Genomic DNA, 11944 nt, shown 5'->3' with positions numbered 1-11944 from the left:
CCTGTTCTGGTTTTAATATGTTGTACACCAGAGCTCTTCCCAGTGAATTTAGAATGTAGACTTTATATCTTTAAAAGTAACATATCTCTGTTCTTTAAGAAACAGTTACTACTAGGATTCAAGCTATCAACAATGGCCTTGGCTCTTATATAATCCAGTACATAACTGATTATTATGCTTTCACAGTTGCTCATTCTCTTAAAATCTAAATGAGCAACTTATATAAAAAGCAGGCTTGTCCAACCTGATCGGACCCTATTTGCTTGGTTATGTAAATGCTTTTGTGTATTTTAGTTTTGTAAGCTACCATTTAGCTACATACTTGACCTAAAAATCCACACTTTACTCCATGTAATACAGTGATATAAAAAGTGTGAAAAATAACATTCTCCTAAATTCCCTTAACCTTAATATCATTTTGGCATAAGCAGAAAACTGGGACCTAAAGAAAGAAAAAAAGCTTAGGTCGCCAAATTGCCATGAGTTCTACTTTTTAAATATATGTCACTGAGAGAGCTTCAACATATTATTCATATCAATGTGTTTAATGCAAAATTCATTTTCATTTTGTACACAAATGACAGCAGTAGTTTTGTAGATTCTGTTTGAGCTGTAGTGACCCAGTTATCTGGTCAAAGGGCTGCATGGATGCAAGAGACAGGGTGAGTTAAAGTTTAACTCCCAAGAATTGTAAACCAAACCCAAAGCCACTGAACCTTTGGAGTTTGATATGATGATTAGAGCATAACAGAGTGACACGTTGAATTCGCCATAATCAAGGAAACCTTTCCCGGGCGGGGATCTCTCAAATCACTCAGGTATGGTCCATGTGTTTTGCTTTTTCTATTTCAAATCTGTCAAATTGTACAGTGTGGATCAGTGGCAATGCAGTGAAAACAGCTTTTACCCTCTTCTACTATCGAGCCTAATTCAGGGATTTCTCTAGTTTGTTTTTATACTATGAAGCAACTTGAAAACAAAAGAAAATATTGGGATGATCATATCATCTCAAAATGAGATGGCGGCCATCTTTTGCGCCTTAATTTAATCATTATCTGAGGCTAAAAAATGTAGATTTACCACTCCGGGTTCAAGAGTGGGGCTAATGCTTCCGAAATGTTTATTTAGCAATAGCCAGACAGCAGAGAGTTGTGGCTGACTATCTCTCCTGGTCCCAGGATCCTGGAAACAAAAATGTACTAAAGAGAAATAGTATTAATGTCACTGGCCGATTCTGAGTTCTCTGTACGGGTCATAATTCCTATCATACTTAAAGTCCATATATTCAGTTATCTCTTTTTTCTCCTTTTTCTTGTACCACCACAAAAAAAAACCAAAAACAAACACCTTGATGAATTCTTGCTGTTTCCTCTGCCATTATTGGTTACAAAGGAATGCCTTAAGCTTTCACTTTTCATTTTTTATGTGTGTGTGTTTTAAGTATATTTTTATTGATTTTAGAGAGGAAGGGAGAGGGAGAGAGAGATAGAAACATCAATGATGAGAGAGAATCATCGAACGGCTGCCTCTTGCATACCCCCTACAGGGGATCAAGCCCACAACCCAGGCATATGCCCTTGACTGGAATCAAACCCGGACCCTTCAGTCTGTAGGCTGATGCTCTATCCACTGAGCAAAACTGGCCAGGGCGAAAATGTTTGGCTTGGAGAGTGTTAAATCTCAACCCTGTGATGGCTGGTTATTAGATCCTTTCCTCTCAGGGTGGTTGGGGTACTTGTGCTGCAGTGGATATATTTTCCCATGATCTTTTTGTTCACTCCAAAGAAAAGATGATTCACAACCAGAATAAGCTGGTATTTTATCTAAAAAATAAATCTATCAGGGCCCTTATCAGTATTATCCCATTCCTACCAGAAATCTCTAAAAAAACTCTGATTGAAATACTTTTGTTCCATGATTACCAAAGGAAGTTCCAAGGAGAATGGGTTTCAAGTTAAACAAGTTTATCTACTACAGAGCTTTTCTGTTGTGTGCTGTGTATCTCCCAGAAGATGAAGGACATGTTATCTGTGCAGGATTAGTGTTTTGCAAAATATACATTGGCAAATTCAACTCTAGTTATAATTTAGGGGCAAAGCTGGATTGGTCTGGTCTGAAACATGCTTTATCGTATGCGCTGAGATGCATACCATAGGCCTGAAAATGAAAGTGATCTCACCTATTTGTCAAACCACGGACATGCCCCCTGCCAAATGCAGAGTAAGAGATAAATAACTTACAGGTTCATTGGAAAGAGCCATGTTTTCTGGGATCATGTTGATACTGCCCATCTGAGGCAATTCTCACATTGTGCTGTTCCAATTTGTTCTTCATCAAGTGTAAGGGCAGGGGAAATAGTTGGCAAGAAAAAAAAAAATTAGTTGTTAAAGGCAAATATAAAATGACATAATGGATATAAAACCACTGAATATTCTGTTATTATTTCCAACCAATACCACATTGGTTTGATGTCATTTCAAATACATTTCTTATACTCTATTCAGTGGACCCTAATAAATGTGGCTCAAAAAAAAGTGACTCTATTGTCAACTACACTGAGGAAACGGTGGCTACACAGGTCTTGTTCCTACATGAGAGTTTTGAGTAGGAATAATAATGACAGGCATTTATTAAGCACTCTATTGCCAGGTGCACTTCTTAGCACTTTCCATGCATGTCTTTTGTGTTATTCTTAGAAAAGCTATGTAAAATGGATACTATTATAACATTTTACAAGGGATAACATTGAGGCTCTAACAGGCTTGACATCATCCGGTTTGGGAGTGGCAGAGCCAGGCTCCCCAGCCAGGTGCCTGACTCCAGAGCCCTAAGCAAGTAGCCACTGTACTGTATTCATAATGACTGGGCATTTACACTTGTGTCAATACGTTCATTCATTGTAAATATCTAGGAGAGTAGGCAATGTTTGGTTTCCCAAGCTTAATTTACAACAGAACATCTTCCAGGAATACCTATAAATGTCTCTCAGAAATGATATTCCTCAGAACACAGATTAAGAAAGATCATATCATTTTTATAGCCCATATCCAACATTCACAACAACAATTGATTAAATCATCACTATTGAAATCATCACAATTAAAAAGGGACCTGACAGTCTAGCCATCTCCCATCACATGGGACCAAACCTATTTTCAAGACGTTCAAAATTAATTGTGGCAGAAACGCTGGCCTGTTTTCCTGGCAGAGCTGAGTTGGGATGCCTGTACCCAAACTCCCAAGTTTTACAGCCTGGGCCATAATATTAAACTTCTCTGGATCTCAGATTCCTCACCTACAAAACAGGTAAAATCCACCCCAGGGGATTTAGTGAAGATTAAATGAGATGATATAGCAAAGCAGATAGCACAGTTCCTAGCACACAAGGACTTCAGCAAACTCTCTTCCCTTTCCATCCCTCTATTTGTAACAACCTCCAGAAAAAAAATGTCCTAAAATTTTCTGAACCTACCCATTAGCTCCTCTTGTCAAAACATTGCCAATAAAAATTTAAAAGTTGATCTTTATGATACATAAATAATGAAGCTTTGATTAGCCACAAGTAGTAACTCTATTCCATTTATTAGGAGAAAGAGACAACCTATACTTTTTTTATTCTAAACAAAACAAGAGAACAATAAACTTTACAGAATGTTGCTCAAGAAAAGTCTTAGTTAACATCCCAATTCCCTATACACTGAAGCCCACGAGTCAGCCTGTCACAGTGTGTGTTCATTTCATCACATAGTCAGTTGGTGTTAAAAATCTGTTTCAATAACTCATTTAAAATATTGCCATCTCTCAAAGAGCTGGGTAGTGCCCTGGGTACTATTGCACAATGGTTTTCATTACCTTATGCGCCTCTAAATGACTCAATAAGTTCAAACAAGACGATATTGATTGACAGAGGATAAACACCGTTTTATCTCACTCATGGAAACAGTAACCAGGCTCCTCTCAAGTGCAGTTCTATCCATCTGAACTCCCCCCCTGTACCCCCCCCACCCCCCACCCTCGGGAAAGCATCTGGGAAAGGAGCTCATGGCCTCAATGACGCTCTGCATTCTCAATCTCAGGCCCATCTGCTCCTGGCCCAGTGGCGTCCAATCCAGGCTGCTATTAACAAATGTTTTCTGCTCATTGGATCAGGAAAGCTCCCTTATCGTTTTATTCCATCAAACCCAATCAACTAGGTTATCAGCATTTAACAACTAGATAGAATTTTTTAATACAAAATTTTGTGTTGGGTATTTTTGATTGACCCAAAGCAAAAATCAAAATATTTTCTTTCATAAAAATGCTTGTCTTGACTAAAATGTGCTGGCATCTTGAGCTCTCTAGTCTGACTTTTTTAAAGGTACATAAACTAAGGGGGTTTTTTTCCCTCATACAAATATGTTTGTGTAAGTTTATATATGTAGATATTAAAGATCAGATGGAAAACATTTTTCAGTTTCTTCTTATTTCAATAGGGTTTGGTCCCTGATAATATTTAGAGGGAAGTAATGATAAGGATTAGGATAACTCCCTCTAGTTTGCAAGGTTATGTACAATGTTCTGCCCAGTCAATAACATAGCTAAAGAGAATTAGTACATTATGATTTGGGCAGAGGAAATGAGTAAGCAAACAAATCGGTTCACAATTCCATAAAATACCACTTTCAGTGATGTGGTAATGTCTTCTCTTCCCCCAGCAGTTAAGAAATCAGTTTTGGGATGCCCAATTGGCTTACAGAACATCATATTTACACAGCAGAATTAACTACAATAGTACCTTGTTTCTATAGAATATTCTAGTTTGCAAAGTATTTTACACAGAAGAATTTGTTATGATTTTTTTAATGACAACGTTTTCCATAGTCAATTTAGTATGCCTAATTTCTTCAAGGGAATTGACTCCTTATTCATCATTCCACTGTACAAAGTTAGTTAACTAAAAGATGTTCTCAGCTAGAGTACATCAGCCGAGCTCTGTTTATGTAGCAAAGTGCTAATTATTTAGGGAACCTTCAACTGCTGTTCTAGACATTAACCAAGTTGTTGATAAATTAAGAGATTAGATGAAACTCCAAAGAGAGGTCTTAAGGATCCATATGAAAGGTGAGCAGAAAACCAGTCCCATGCAGGTCTCAGAAGAAAACAACCCTAAGAAGGTTTAAGCCAGTACAGATTCCGTATCTAACATAGAGAAAGAAGTGAAGGAAATGAGGATTCTACAGTATCTCCTAAGAGAGCGGCAAAGTATTGTGTATAAAGGCAATTGATGCTCACTCCTGTTAACTCCCCTTTAGTATTCTATCCAACTCTTCTATTAGGATTGTGTTTAGTGCTTATCTTTTCAGCTGGGGCCTTCTGCGTGAAGCAAATTGGCTTATTAGATGTACTTAATGTCTCCAATTACTTGCAGTGGAAGTCAGAAATCAGAACCTGAGACCATGGAGGGGGAACTGTTGGCACATATAAATGCTTATCTCAGCAATCCCCTTTCTTGAAGATCTATAACAGTGACTCACAACTCAGGCATCTACTCTGAACCAACTAGATTTGGCACCTACGATGATGATAACAATGGTGTTAATAATAGCTCTTCCATCCTTGAGTAGCTCCTGCCAGGCACAGAGAACAACTTGTTTAATCCTGTGGAAACCGAGGGAATAGGACCATTGTTATGCCAATTTTCCAATAAAGAGGTTAAGACTTAGGGACATGGAGAAGCTTTCCAAAGTGACAGTTAATAAGTGGGAGAAATAGGGGTGAACTCCAGCAGCCTGCCACATACCACCCTGGAAACAGAGTATAAATGGACCGCTGAGCAGCACGGAGTCTTAGAACGAGAAAGAAACTTGCAGGTCCTTTATTTAACAGAGAAAAGCTAAATGCCTCCCCCAAGGATGAAAGAGTTTTTGTTAGGGTGGGAGCTCTAGTGCAGGACTCCAACCCTCAGGCAGGCCCTTCCCATGATACCACCTCCCGCTGACCCACATTTCTAACTCAGGCTGAATGGCACAGTTCCGGGGGACATGGTCAGGACCTCCATGGTTAAGAGGAATGGTCCCTTCACTCTGAGTCCCTTCACTATGCCCAGACTCACAGATAGACACAGCCAGAGACTCGGTTAAAGGAGACCCGTTTGGTGACTTTGAGAGCCTGCCAGGTCCAGATCACAGAGGAAGCATGTATAGGCACAGACCCCGTGAACATAGCAAAGGCATCTCTGAAAATACATAGCAATTGCCATGAATGACTTGGCAGCCCGATGCCAAAACCCTGCTGGTGTCTGAAGAGGACACAGCACCTCCCACTTGGAGGACACACCCTACTCCCCCGGGAAAGAATAATTGGGCCGCTAGGTCTCTGAATGCTGAGGGAGTCCCATATTTAAACTGACCTAATTTGGAGTTTTAAATTTAGACCCAAAGGCTCCAAAATAGGAGCTCTGCCAGCCTCAGTACAGCTATTCACTTAGGGTAGTAAGAGTATGTTTTCAGAAGTTTCTTGTTATAATACAAAGACTAGTTGGGATGCGGAGTGTGAGTGATAGGGGCACTCGGGAACACTTTAGCCTAAAGTCACTTAGCAAGATAGCCTGGGAATGCCTGTGGCAATGGTACACAGGACAAGGAAAGTTTTGATGGTGGCAAAGAGAAGAGGTGGCCCAGGGTGGACGTGTCATCAGTAAACCGAGAATATGAGGTATCTGAATGTAGATATTTGTCTGATCTTTGAGGAAGGATTTATTTAACTTATTAAATAATTTTGATTTATTACTAACGTCATTTGAGCGCCACACTTACCAGATATTAATTCTCCCATGTCTCTGACACATCATGTAAATTACTTAAGACAGGTGCATTGACAAATTGGAATCAGCCAGGGAATGCCACTGTATGGCTCCTTAGGATATTTAAAGATTCGAGGAAAATCCTATAATGTCTAGAAACTCTTATTACTTGCCTTTCAAATAAGCCATAAAGCCAAATATTTCCCATAATGCTTATTCCATATCTTAAGATTTCAAAGGATTTCCTAAAGCCCAATGAACCAGAGCTCTGATTCATAGTGTTAGTAGGGCAAAGAGGGAGATCATTATAATGTTAAATCAGGAAGCTGTGGCCCAGAATGGCTGGCCTGAAATCCTGGCTCCACTACTTACTAGCTATGTGACCTTCATCAAATTATTTAACTTTCCTGTTTTCTCTTCTGTCAAATCAAAGTAGTGAGAATCAGATCACAGGTTACACAAGAAGTGCTTACAACACCAAGTAAGTAAGTGTACATAAACCTTAGCTATGGCAGCTATAATCCTCATCTTATTTCTGTAATGATTACATGATGCTTTGCCAGAAGAAAGAGAGGCTCTGAGGTCAATATGGAGAAAGTGTTTTTTAGACTGGAAGTCAGGTAGCTAAGAAATTCACTATCTCTACCACTGCTTGTGGTGAAAATTTGGAACAATTTCTCCTTGACTGTGTTGCTGTCTTTCCAAGGCAGAGATATTCTCTATCACAGACAGAGCCTCCTAATGAAGTTGGTCTAGAACAGTGGTCGGCAAACTGTGGCTCGAGAGCCACATAAGGCTCTTTGGCCCCTTGAGTGTGGCTCTTCCACAAAATACCATGTGCAGGCGCACACGTACAGTGCGATTGAAACTTCGCGGCCCATGCGCAGAAGTCGGTATTTTGTGGAAGAGCCGCACTCAAGGGGCCAAAGGGCCGCATGTGGCTCGCAAGCCGCAGTTAGCCGACCACTGGGATGATTTAAAGGAACCTGGGTAATTTGTAAGGGAAGCAGAATAGAAATCAGAATCCTCACATCAGGATGCAAATCTCTACAGCTCTGCTAGTTTCCTAGTTACAGCAAAAACCATCCAGGTACTCAAAGCCACTTACAAAGATGCAGACGGTTGAAGAATAGCATGAAGTCATATCGCCTGTCCCCAAGTCAGTCCCCTGCACAGGCATGGCACCAGACCTCTGAGGAGAGACTTATGTGGAGAGAAGCTAAAAGAGGCATCAGAAGGAGCTGGTGTCAGTGTCCATTTCAAGGGAAGTGATTAGAGGAAAGGGCACCAAGAAGATCCCTTGGGATTATCATGTTAACTTACCCATTAAAATTTGATTATTGACTCCTGGCTTAAGTTCAACATTGTCCTAGCTGCTGTGCTGGATACGAAGATATATTGTACATTTGTCCCTAAAATCAAGAAACTCTCAAAGGGTTCCCCAGAGCTGCCACTGGAGTCCCAGAATAACTGGCCACTTCCTTCTCCAAGGACTCTTACTTTGCTAGAAAATGAGTCTTATTTCCAATACTAAATTAGGATTATTCTAGAAGGGCAAGAAAGTCATCCTATTTCTTTTTCAACTCTTCAGACCAAACAGTGTTATTCAAATAACCGATGACAATAGTGCTTGTTAAATGAAAGAACCACCTACTTGGAGAACAAAGGGGAGAGGTAGGAGATAAAGAAAAACCTGGTTGAGTGCCATGTTCCAGACTCTAAGCTGTGTACTGCTTCTATCTTTTTGATAACTGTAACCACTCTATTATCCCTGATTTCAAAATGAAAAAAAAAAAAAAGCTGGGATATGATTATATAACTTGACCCAAGTTTGCAAAGTTCTTATGCGTTAGAACCCCGACATTTGAGCCTTTGTCAGTTTGAATCCATGATCTCATGGTTTTCCTATGGATATCCTCCTACTTGTGAATCAATAATGAACACCACAGAGCAAAATATTGTGTATTATTATTTTAATATTGTTCAGTGAAACTAGAAAATTGGAACCCAAAATGTCTATAGTAGAGAGGCTATATGAAATTTCTGTTCTGTTCAGAAAATACAAACAAAGTGTCTACTAAGCACCAGGCTCAGTAATAAAAGCTGGCGCTAAAAAGATGAGTGTATGTCCTTGGGGAGGCTATGGCCCTGCCTCTATTCATCTTCATCATTACAATCATAGTTCTGCCCTTCTTTTCCCCCCAACTATCATTAAACTAGAATTTTTGCCTCTAAACTATTCTCAACAAAAGTCATGGAGTCATCTTTTTAAAGTACTCCAGGTCCTATTAGCATTTTTCCATGTGGATTTCGGTGACTTCATAATAAAATAAGAATATTCTATTATGCCAATACTAATTTAATTCTTGCCTACCTAACAAGCCTTATCTGTTGTCACTCCCTCCTCATCCCCCTCCCAACTTTCATTCAACATTCTAATTATACTCAACTTGTCAACCATCCATGCTCTTTTCACTTCCTCCTCTGTCTCCTAGAATCCCTTCCTTCTCCCTTCTTTTCTTAACTCCTCACCATCTTTCAAACTGCCTGTAGAGACAAGGTATACACTGAAAATTAATATGGAGTACAAAATTGGGTAATTTTGGTAGGGGATGAAATAGAAAGTTGACATTTGATAGTTATGAAATATGAAGTCACTGAAATTCTCTTAATAGAAAAGTAATATCAAATTAATATTTTTTAAATTAACCAGTGTTATATACTATATATGGTCTTAGAATTAGAAAAGATTAGAGGTTGAATAAAGATAACAAGCTAGGTATTAAATGGTAGTTGCATAGACCACAATTAATGGCAGTGGGAATTCGAAGAAGGGCAAAGTATCAGGACTTAATGGCTGACTGGAAATAAGGAGCAAGAATTTAGTAAGGCAATTTATGCCAATGCAATGCAAATTAGCATAAGATCAGTATGCATATAATCTGGCATTTTTAAAGGAAACATAATAAGGCTGCCTGCCTTTCATTACAAGTCTCAGATTGCTTCAGGGTCACTGCAATACAGAGCTTTAGATAGTTGAATTTAGAAAACTTCATTCAATGATCAACTATGTTTATTAATTAGTGATTGGCAGTCTTGGTGAGAATGGAGTTTTCAATTTAATTTTTTGAAATGGGTCAGTGTAAACCAGATACAAGGACAATCTCAATGAGGAAAATAAGTTCCAAAGGACAATCTCAATGAGGAAAAAAACAAAGAGAGAGAGAGAAATAATAACATGAGACCAAGAATTGCTGAAATACAAGACATCAGGTTTTTATAATCTGTCACAGAAATGATTGGTCTCAGGATTATTGCATAAACACCTGCATTGGAGCTGAAGGATATCTAAATTACATGCTGTGATTACCACTTTCAAATCTGTACATCAACTTAGAAATTAAATATATATACAAAGATGCCCTGGCTGGGTAGCTCAGTTGGTTAGAGTGTCATCTCTATAAGCCAAGGTTGTGGGTTCAATCCCCGGTTAGGGTACATACAAGAATCAATCCTGCATAAGTAAGTAAACATGTATGCGAAGAAATTTTCTTCTCATGAGGCTATGCCATTCTAGAATTTCTAAACTCTGACAGTTCTCTTTCCCAGGTATCTTTAAGAAAGGCAGGCATAATGGGAAGAGTTGGGTATCATAACTGAATGAAGATAACACAACAGCCATCTGTAGCCTGGTCAGTGCAAACCAGATCCAGCAACTATCTATCTATCTATCTATCTATCATCTATCTATCATCTATCAATCATCTATCAATCATCTATCTATTAAAAGAGATTCATTATAAGAAGTTTGGTCCTATCTGGTTTGGTTCAGTGGATAGAGCATAGGCCTATGGACTGAAGGGTTCCAGGTTCAATTCTAGTCAAGGGCACATGCCTGGGTTACGGGCTCAATACCCCGTAGGGGGTGTGCAGGAGGCAGTCGATCAGTGATTCTCTCTCATCATTGATTCTCCCTTCCTCTCTGAAATCAATAAAATTATATTTTTTAAAAAACAAAAAAGAAGAAATTGGCTTATTTGATTATAGAGGCTGAGAAATACCAAAGTCTTCAGTCAGCAAGCTGGAGACTCAGGGAAGCCAATGGGTAGTTCCTATCTGAAAGGCAGTAGGCTCAAGACCCAAGTAGAGCCCATATTTCAGTTCAAGTCTGAAGGCCAGAAAAGAGTGATGTCTCAGGGCAGGTAGAGCTCCCTCTTACTCAACATGTTCGTTCTAATCGGGTCTTCAACTGATTGGATGAGGCCCACCCATATTGGGAAGGGCAATCTGCTTTACTCAGTCTATCAATTCAAATGTTAATCTCATCCTGAACTCCCTCACAGACACAGTCACAATAATGTTTGGCCAAACGTCTGGGCACCCTGTGGCCCCTGTCAAGTTGACACATAAAATGAACAGCATAACCCTAAGGGAGTAAAAAACTCCTCATGTTTTCTAATTGTAAGGCTTTCCATTTCCTCCCCATCACACACTTCCTCTCTAATACATTCACCATTTCCATCTGCTACTAAAATTTTCCAAAATCCCTTTTTGGATTAAAAAAACTGTCAGTGTTCATCTCCCAATCTTCAAAGACACCAAGAACGGTCATTTATAAGAGTTTCTGTTTCAGAGTTTCTGATATTCTTATCCAAGTTGAGAGCAGAGGCCAGAGGATTTGTAGAGGAGTGGTGGTGTCAGAGCGGGTTACAGAAAGAAAGGGGTGCATAGGGAGGTCTCATGTGATGTGCTGCCAACACTGACCGCCAGGAGTTTATTCACCCTGTGTGCATGTACACATTCATGTCCACTCATGTATGACTAGCATCCATGCATACACATCCACATAACCACACACACCCTGATGGAGCATGCGTGAATTTTTCTCAGCCAGAGAGATTGTAGAAAGAAGGATGGAACTCTAGTTACAGGACAAATGGGAAACAAGAACAAGGGAACCTGAGAAGTAACATGTCTGTCTGGGAGACCTGATGGGCTCAGGCTGTAGACTTGAGCAGAGTTAGGGCCAGATCATGGCAGGCACTGAATGTCAGACTAAGGGAATGGACTGTTTCTTTATAGTTATTGATGAGCTCAATGAAGGTTTCTGAGCAGAATATTAGAAGGGACATTTTAGGGAGATTGAACAGCAATGGTATGCAA

The 11944-nt window shown here is 39.5% G+C and overlaps 1 protein-coding gene across 2 annotated transcripts in view; it reads left to right on the top strand.

The window, feature by feature from the left end:
- Positions 1 to 731: 731 nt before the first annotated feature.
- The window catches only part of A1CF (APOBEC1 complementation factor), a 78015-nt gene continuing 66802 nt past the window's right edge, over positions 732 to 11944 (top strand). For both annotated transcript variants that reach the window (XM_070432779.1, XM_070432778.1), the window contains exon 1: positions 732 to 818. The gene's annotated coding sequence lies outside the window, so the exon portion shown is untranslated. The remainder of the gene's footprint in view (positions 819 to 11944) is intronic.

Source organism: Myotis yumanensis, unplaced genomic scaffold (genome assembly GCF_028538775.1).
Source record: "Myotis yumanensis isolate MYYU_CA2020_CCGP unplaced genomic scaffold, mMyoYum1.0.hap1 SCAF_13, whole genome shotgun sequence".
NCBI classification, from domain to species: domain Eukaryota; kingdom Metazoa; phylum Chordata; class Mammalia; order Chiroptera; family Vespertilionidae; genus Myotis; species Myotis yumanensis.
The sequence above is the reverse complement of the archived record's forward strand: the minus strand, read 5'-3'. Positions and strand labels throughout refer to the sequence as shown.